This window comes from Mastomys coucha, unplaced genomic scaffold (assembly GCF_008632895.1).
Source record: "Mastomys coucha isolate ucsf_1 unplaced genomic scaffold, UCSF_Mcou_1 pScaffold15, whole genome shotgun sequence".
Taxonomy (NCBI): Eukaryota; Metazoa; Chordata; class Mammalia; order Rodentia; family Muridae; genus Mastomys; species Mastomys coucha.
In genome coordinates, this window is record NW_022196897.1 from 10,919,582 (window position 1) to 10,927,867 (window position 8,286).

At 39.0% G+C, this 8,286-nt stretch overlaps 1 long non-coding RNA gene across 1 annotated transcript in view; it reads left to right on the plus strand.

Moving 5' to 3' along the window:
• LOC116091870 overlaps positions 1-5,311 on the plus strand; it is a 58,947-nt gene extending 53,636 nt beyond the window's left edge. The window contains exons 2-3 of the long non-coding RNA XR_004119098.1: positions 3,433-3,593; positions 5,149-5,311. This is a non-coding gene — a long non-coding RNA (uncharacterized LOC116091870). The remainder of the gene's footprint in view (positions 1-3,432; positions 3,594-5,148) is intronic.
• The last annotated feature ends 2,975 nt before the right edge of the window (positions 5,312-8,286 follow it).

The window sequence follows — 8,286 nt, forward strand, 5'->3', positions numbered from 1 at the left end:
GTCTACAGAGTGAGTTCCAGGACAGCCAGGGCTACACAGAGAAACCCTGTCTCAAAAAACCAAGAAAACCAAAAACCAAACCAAACCAAACCAAACAAACAAACAAAAACCTCAACTGTAATGAGCTTGACCGCTTGATCACTTTTCTTTTTCTTTTTCTTTTTATCTAAGGAAAGAAGGTAGCCTGGCTTTCTTTTTGTTTATTTGTGGGGTTTTTGGGTGTTCTTTAGTTCCTGATTAAATTTTGAGGGTGTTGACCTGGTATTCATCTCTTACTTAACAGAATCAATTGTATCAATACTCATTGATACAATTTAGAATAAGATGAACTAGTTTTAATTTTTATAGTTATTACTATCTTGTCCTAATAAAAAGTGGTCAAAATACATATTTTCTTCTCTGTTTCTCTTTCTCTCTGTCTCTCTCTTTTTGATTATTGTCTTTTTTTTTAATTTTTTTTTTTTTTGTATCTGAAGAGAAGAAATAAAATATTTGGAAGGTTTATTTTGTTTCATTTCACTTTTTCTTTTGATTTTGTCTTTCATAAACATAAGGAGGTTGACCACTCCCTCCAGCTTTCCTTGTTTTCTAGGGGTTATGATGAGCCCTTATTAGCCTTCTTGTGCTCTCTCCTTTTCCTCCTTACTTTATCTGTCTGCTTATTTGTCTCTGTCTGTCTGTCTGTCTGTCTATCTATCTATCTATCTATCTATCTATCTATCGTGTGTGTTTTAATAATTTTGTTATGTAGCCTTGGCTCTCTTGGTTGATTTTTATTTAATCCTCCTGTGAGGATTGTGCTGTGGATCACACACAAACACACACAATTTTTAATTTTGATTATTATAATAAAAGGAGACTGACAAGTTTCCTTTTGTTGTTGTTGGTGGTAGTGGTGGTAATGGTGGCGGATGTTGCTACAGTGACAGCTTTTTTTTCTTTTTCTTTCTATGAAAAGAAGAAAGAAAATATTTGTCTATTTCTACAGTTCCTCAAGCTTTCCTGTCTTGTTTGTTTATATTTAATCCTCCAGTGATGGTAGTCCTGTGCATACATACACAAAGATACATACATACTCACCACTCAACACCCAGAGTTGAGGGCAGTCATGGAGAAAGAGACAGTCATTAGGAAGCATTGGCTTAGATATGTGAGGAAGGTGATAGTAAACCAGAGGCTTTGAATGTCAAGTTGTTATATTCTTTAAAACTTATAACTGTTCTAACAAAGAAATATTGAGTTTATTTTCTCTATTTCTTCTTACTCGAGAGATCATGCTGACCTATAAAGGAGATCTTGATTGCTGAGATTAAATGCTCAAGCCACCATGATTATCTGGAACAAAGTGAGGTGCTAGAGGCTATGACCTAGTGAAGTGAACATCGGGGCTGGGTGAGTGATGGACTCAGATGACCGACTCTGTGTGTGCTACACTCAGTTCTCTCCTTCCAGCCAGGGATGAGTCTCAGGGTCTCAGATTTGTGGAATGTGAGCTTGCTTTGTTGGGTCCAACTTAACAGACATTTTTTGGTTTTGGTTTTTTCCTGCATGCTGACTTGCTTGATGTGGTTTTCCTTTCTATATGTGCTGGGTTCCCATCCTGTCCTGGGGAATCAGAAGAAAGGTCAGAATCAAAGTGTTTTTGATAAAGAATCAGGAATACATACCAACACATCCGGGCTGCCTACCCTCCTTCCCAATGGATGGATCAATCTCAAAAAAGAAGACAGTTCTTCCTTTTGACCCATAGGTGGTACCCTAAGTATGGTGAAGTCTACTTTCCCTCTTGCACTGTACACTAAATAAAATGAAGTAAATAAAAGAATAAATTTGCCAATTATATATTTGTTCAAGCTACCTAAATTCTCCCTCAACACCTATACCCGCCCCACACCCAACTACATCTCCTTGTATGTGTGAGGGGGTTGCATGTCTGTTGGTCTGCAAACTATCTGAGAAATCCTGGTGGCCACACAGGCCATGAGAAGGGTGTCAGTTGCTCTGGGACTGTTAGAGCAGCCAGTGCTCTTAAATTATGAGCTATGTCTTTGCAGTGGCAAATTTTCTGCATGAAATCAGTCATAATTTTAGTGAATGTTTTATAACTCACTGTCCTTTGATATATGTAAGACTACCCAGTATTGATAATGGCATCACATAACTGAATAGGTGGATCCCATTTTTCTTAACCTCAATAGTCCAACGAGGACAGAATTGTACACTACCTAGCTCTCAGGGAGTGGTTGGATATGCAGAAAAGGAACTCATCCAGTCAGTAAAGTGTTGCTGGTTTTCCTTTTCTTTCTCTTTCTTTCTTTCTTTCTTTCTTTCTTTCTTTCTTTCTTTCTTTCTTCCTTCCTTCCTTCCTTCTTTCTTTCTTTCTTTCTTTCTTTCTTTTTCCTTCCTTCCTTTTTTTCTTTCTTTCTTTCTCTCTTTCTTTTGTGGAGGAGGGGAGCTTTTTTAATAATAGAAATTGTATTTTATCCATATATTTTATTACAAGTCCTTGCTTTGATTCTCATTTTATTTCAAGGGTACTCTTTAGATCAGTAGAGCCTCCTTACAAGTCACTACATATAAATTGGATTTACAGCCCTATCATCTGGAGGATAGCAAGCACAGAGAACAACAAAACCAAAATAGACAGGGCAAAGAACTCAGGGTGACACATTGATCACTTTGGGTTGTTTTTTCCTGTTTTACTTTGACTCTGAATTCTAACAAAAACAGAGCATCAAGAAAAAGAAAATGAAACAAAGAAACCACTTTGGAAGCTGGGTGTTGCTATTGAGTCTAATGTTTAAAGACAGAGGTGTCAGGATAATCAGAGTGCTCAGTGGAAGTCTGCCAGTCTTATATGGTTAGTGCCATTGTGCTTTATCTTACAGAAAGTTAATCATGGCCTGTGGCCAACCACACAGTTACTGAAGAAATTGAAATGTGACCTACAACCCCCACCCCCCCAGACATGAATAAAATTTGAAATTAAACTACATGTACAATGAAAGAAAGTCAGGTGTGGTTCTGCATGTCTTTAATCACATGACACAGTAGGCAAAGGCAGGTAGAACTCTGTGAGCTGGAGGCAGGCGTGATCTAGGTACTGATCTCAGGGGCTATGAACACTCAACTAATGAAATGAAGAAAAAAAATAGATATAATTAACTTTGAATTAAGGAAACAAGTGAAGAAACAAAGTAAGGTAGTACTGGGTGGCCTGACTCAAAGAGGAAGGCCAGACTGGCCTGCAATTGCCTTATAGTTGAACAGAAGGAGAGAGAGAGAAGAGGGAGAAGAGAGGGAGAGAGGGAAGGAGGGAGGGAGGGAGGGAGAGAGAGTGAGAGAGAGAGAGAGAGAGAGAGAGAGAGAGAGAGAGAGGTGATAATGATCAGAGGGTTAGAGGGACTGACCTTGCCTTCTCTGCCTTTACAGGCTCATGTTGCCATCATCCGTACAGTCAGCCTTCTTCCTTTGGTCTTCCCAAAGCTCAACCAGGCATCAGATGAAGTCAGAGAGAAAATTGGGGCCCTCATGAAGATTCTTAACTGAGGCCTGCCTGACACCTTGGAGCAAAGCGAACTGGTAGTCTACTGGTATGTAAGGAGAAGCTGGGATGTTGCTGATGGTGGGAGTACATACATTCTTTCTGCCCTGTAGACCCTTTGTTCCTGGCTTGGAGAGATGTATGTGCAGGGGAGCAGTAAGAAGGGGAGGAGAGATCATGAAATGATTCCAAGAGCCCAGAAGTATCAGGCAAATAGCTTAGAGCCTACTAGACAGTATACTACTCTATTGAGAACTCTCGTTTCTCTGCTCACCACCCAGTGTCATTTTTGTTTCCCATGCTCTCAAATCAGGGTATCAAGCAATCAAGCATCTGGAATGAAAGGAGAAAGAGATAGATAGGTAGATAGATAGATAGATAGATAGATAGATCGATAGATAGATAGAGAACACAAGCCATTTATAAAGCATGAGCTTAGTTGGATATAGATAGCAGGTTAGGCCACTATGTCTTCCATCCCTACTGTCTATTTCCTGGTGTGCCTCTCTCAGCATGGGCCCACACAGCTAGGAACATCCTTTTCCTAAAAGCCTGTTCTAGATAGGGGAGTAAGCATTCCTAAAAACAGAGAGCTTTTTAGAACAAGGAAGTCAACCTCGAAGTGTTATTCACATAAGGAATAACAACAAAAAAGCATATTGGAATTTGTGAATTTCTTATTCCCTTGATCAGTGACCACTGTTATTACTTTTATTAAGCAAGGATGGGGTCAGAATCCCTACACTCTGAATCTGTATTTTCAGTGAAATATCTACTGTTGTAGCAACTCATTCTGGTCCCTGGGTGTCATACAACTTCCTCTGTAGATTAATCAGGTCTTAAAACAGATCTGCCTGCCTCGGCCCTTTGAATGCTGGGATTAAATGTGTGCTATCATGCTTGGCTCACATACTCACCTTTTTATTATTTCAGTTTCTAGCTTTTGCTAGGCAGTGGTAGTGGTAGTGGTGGAAGACATAGATAGATCTCTGTGTTTAAGCCTAGCCTAGTCTACAAATCACACTCAGGGGCTGCCAGGGCTACACAAAAAGAAGCCCTATCTAGGTACAAAGCAGAATGAGGCAAAAATTACTCTGGTTTCTATTTTATAGAGACATCTTGTACTATTGTCTATAGACTTTTGATCACAAAAGAATATTGGATTTTACTAAAGAAGTTTTCAGTGTTTTATGCCTCAGGATTCACTGCTCTTCTTTCTTTTTAAGATTTTATTTATTTTATGTATATGAGTACACTGTAGCTGTCTTCAGACACACAAGAAGAGGGCATCAGATCCCATTACAGATGGTTGTGATCTACCATGTAGTTGCTGGGATTTGAACTCAGGACCTCTGGAAGAGCAGTCAGTGCTCTTAATGCTGAGTCAAATTCCCAGCCGCTGCTTTTCTTTCTTAATGTAGGAAATTAGAGCTATAAATTTCAGCAGTGAACATACACTGGGTCCTGTCCTAGTACATGGTGCAAAGGAAGTTGTGGTGGTTATTAGCAGTTGAGATAGGACAAGAAAAAGCTTGGGTGCTGATTTTTAAGCCTTTTGTTTTTCTCTCCCTCAACCTCTCTTTCTTTCTCTTTCTTCTTCACAGGATTATTGAAAACTTTTGAACTGTGTTCTACAAAGTATCTGTATCATAGCTTCGTAGTCAACATATTCCCTCTATACCCAAAGACACAGAAAGAAAGCCAGACAGCTAGACTGCCATACACACACATATACACACCCACATAAACACACACACACACACACACACACACACACACTCACATAAACACACAGACAAATGTACACACCCTTAGAGACAGAGATAGAAACAGAGAGATGGAGAGAGACAGAGAGAAAGGGGGTAGAGATTTAGAAATTAAACTAAACATACAATAAAGTAACAGAAGAAGAAACAAAAAAGAAAATACCTTCTTGGATTTAAGAAAGAAAAGCAAGCCAACATGGGTGTGGTGGTGCACTCCCTTCATCCCATCATTCTTGAGGCAGAGGCAGGAAGATCTCTGAGTTCAGTCTGCTTGGAAGATAGAACCTATTCCTAAGAAACACTGTTTCAAATAAGTAAACACTAAGTAAGCATGAAACTAATGTATACACACACACACACACACAGACACACACACACACACTAAACAAAAAATGAGAACTGAATGGAGCTGCCTTTGTGGCACCAAAACCCACATAGACTTAGGATGTCACCTACTCACCACACCTCCATCACATACCTGCACTGTCAAACATACATACACACATACAGGTGCCTGCTTTCACAGCAATGCACATGGACAGAGAGACACACACACACACAGATACATTTTGAAATTGAATTAAATATACAACAAACTAGCAAGAAATCAAACCCAAAAATCTTTCTGGGGTCAACATTCAGCTGCCATTCTGATGTTGTGGTATAGTTACCCACAATAAGCTTGAACCTGAACTGACCACCCAGAAGCATTTCCTGAACCCTTGTATAACCTTTTATGGTATTTACTTGTTTTTATAAGTTCCCCTGGATATGTATCACAACATAAGAGATAAAGCTGCACTGATAAAAATAAACAAAAACAACAACAACAAACCTATTTGTGGTAAAACTTCCATTTTCAGTAGGGTTCCAGTGAAGTGTAAGTTCCCAAGACCTTTGTGGGAAGTGACATCCTACAGATGGCAGAGACGTGTGTGGGTAAGTGACATTCTTGTTAGTGAGTTAAGACATGAATGTTAGACAAGGCAAGTCCCTTGAACAGTTGAATACCCCAACTAATGGGAGCAACATATGTGAAGATCAAAGACATGTTCCTACGGAAATCTCCTATCCCTAAATCCAGATTGATGGAATAACTTGGTACAGGTATTTGTGGATTTTAGGCACAAAACCTCAGTGGATGCTTAACTCGAAGTCACCGTTCAGTTTCATATGGTAGCTCACAACCATCTGTAATGGGATCTGATGCCCTCTTGTTGTGTGTCTAAAGACAGCTACAGTTCCAAAACCTGAATTGTGGCCCTGATTGATAAATCCTGTGTCTGGCCTAGGCCCCAATGCTGGCCAACATGCCTGTTGATCTGATTTTATTATTTATTTTGTGTGTGTGTGTGTGTGTGTGTGTGTGTGTGTGTGTGTGTGTTTGGGAAGGGTGGTGTCTGCCTTCCTTCCTGCCTGCCTGCCTATCTGCCTGGCTACCTGATTCTCTTTCTGTCTGTGAACCCTGTGCATGTCTGATGCATTCAGAAGACAGATGAAGGGGTCAGATCTGCTGAAATTAGAGTTATGGATGGCTGTCAGCTGCCTATTGCCTACCCTGTGGATGGGTGGGCCTTCAACCCATGATAAACAGAAACATGACAGGCAGAAGCCAAAACAGGATATTTGTTAAACTTCTGTCATCACTTTTAGTGTTTCAGAGTTATGTCTGTGGAGCTTCCTAGTCACATGAAACAATCAATCAATCAATCAATCAAACAAACAAACAAACCAATGAGGAAAACTTGCACTAGGTTTTACATTTGAACTTAAAGTTACTTGATTATCTCTATGGTATACAAATAAAAGAAAGCATATTTCCCGAAGATACATATAAATTAACAAGGACCTAACACCACCAACAACAACACAAAACTGTGAGAAATAACAACAACAACAACAACAAAAATATATTGGGATTGTAAATTTCTTGTGCCCTTGGTCCACTTGTACCAATTCCATTACTTTTAGCAGGCAAGGATGAGGTCAGAATACCTAACATCTGTTATAGCTGCTGATGTAGTAAGTCATTCTAGTCCCTGATTCTCCAAGCTTCTATGGTATCCACTGCTACAGCGTTGCTCAATCTCTCCTTCAATATCAGATAAAAAAGACGTGTGGGAGGCTGTTAAAATTGTTTCATGCACTCTCACCCCCACATGTGTGTGTCCATGTCTTACTTATTACCCACTCCAGGTTTGTGAATCAAAGATAATTTGCTTATTTATTTCTTATGTCTGTGCTTTCATAGGCACTAGGCAACATTCCTAAAAAAAAAGAAAAACCCAAGAAAACAAACTAACAAGTTGTCTGTCGGTCTGTCTATAAATGCTATGCAGAGAAACTCCATCTCAAATAAACCAAAATTAACTAAATATGCTGTCATACAGAAGGAGTTTGAGAACTATTAATTATAGTTATCTTTTATCATGTCTTTTAATTAAAAATAACAAAAAAATAAAATGATTCATTTATTTGGCATTTTAAAAAATAGACCAAAAATAGATCAAATCAGCCCTGCCCTACCTCTTCAAAATTATCCATTGTACTGTTTCAGACTTATGTCTGAGGAGCTTCCTAGTTATGTGAAACAATGGCAACACAGTTGTGTGGTAGAAAACTTTAACCCCACACTGGAGTTCTTACCCCACCTTGATTGTTTATATTTTAGATAAAAGACAAACAACTTTTATTACTTATAATAAGCCTTAAATAGCACAAGAAGAGCCAGGCAAATATCTACCCTCTATGTTATTAGAATTTACTCTTTTATTGTTAATCTTGATTGATTACTTATGTTACATTTGGGCTATTTTTAACTTGAATTTGTCAGTGAAGATTCTAGCTTTAGAGACTGGAGAGATGGCTCAGACAAGAGTCCTGTCTGCTGCTCTTTCAGAGGTCTTGAGTTCAATTTGCAGGAACCACATAGTGGCTTCTACTAAGTTTTGGTACCCTCTTTTGGCATGCAGTAAT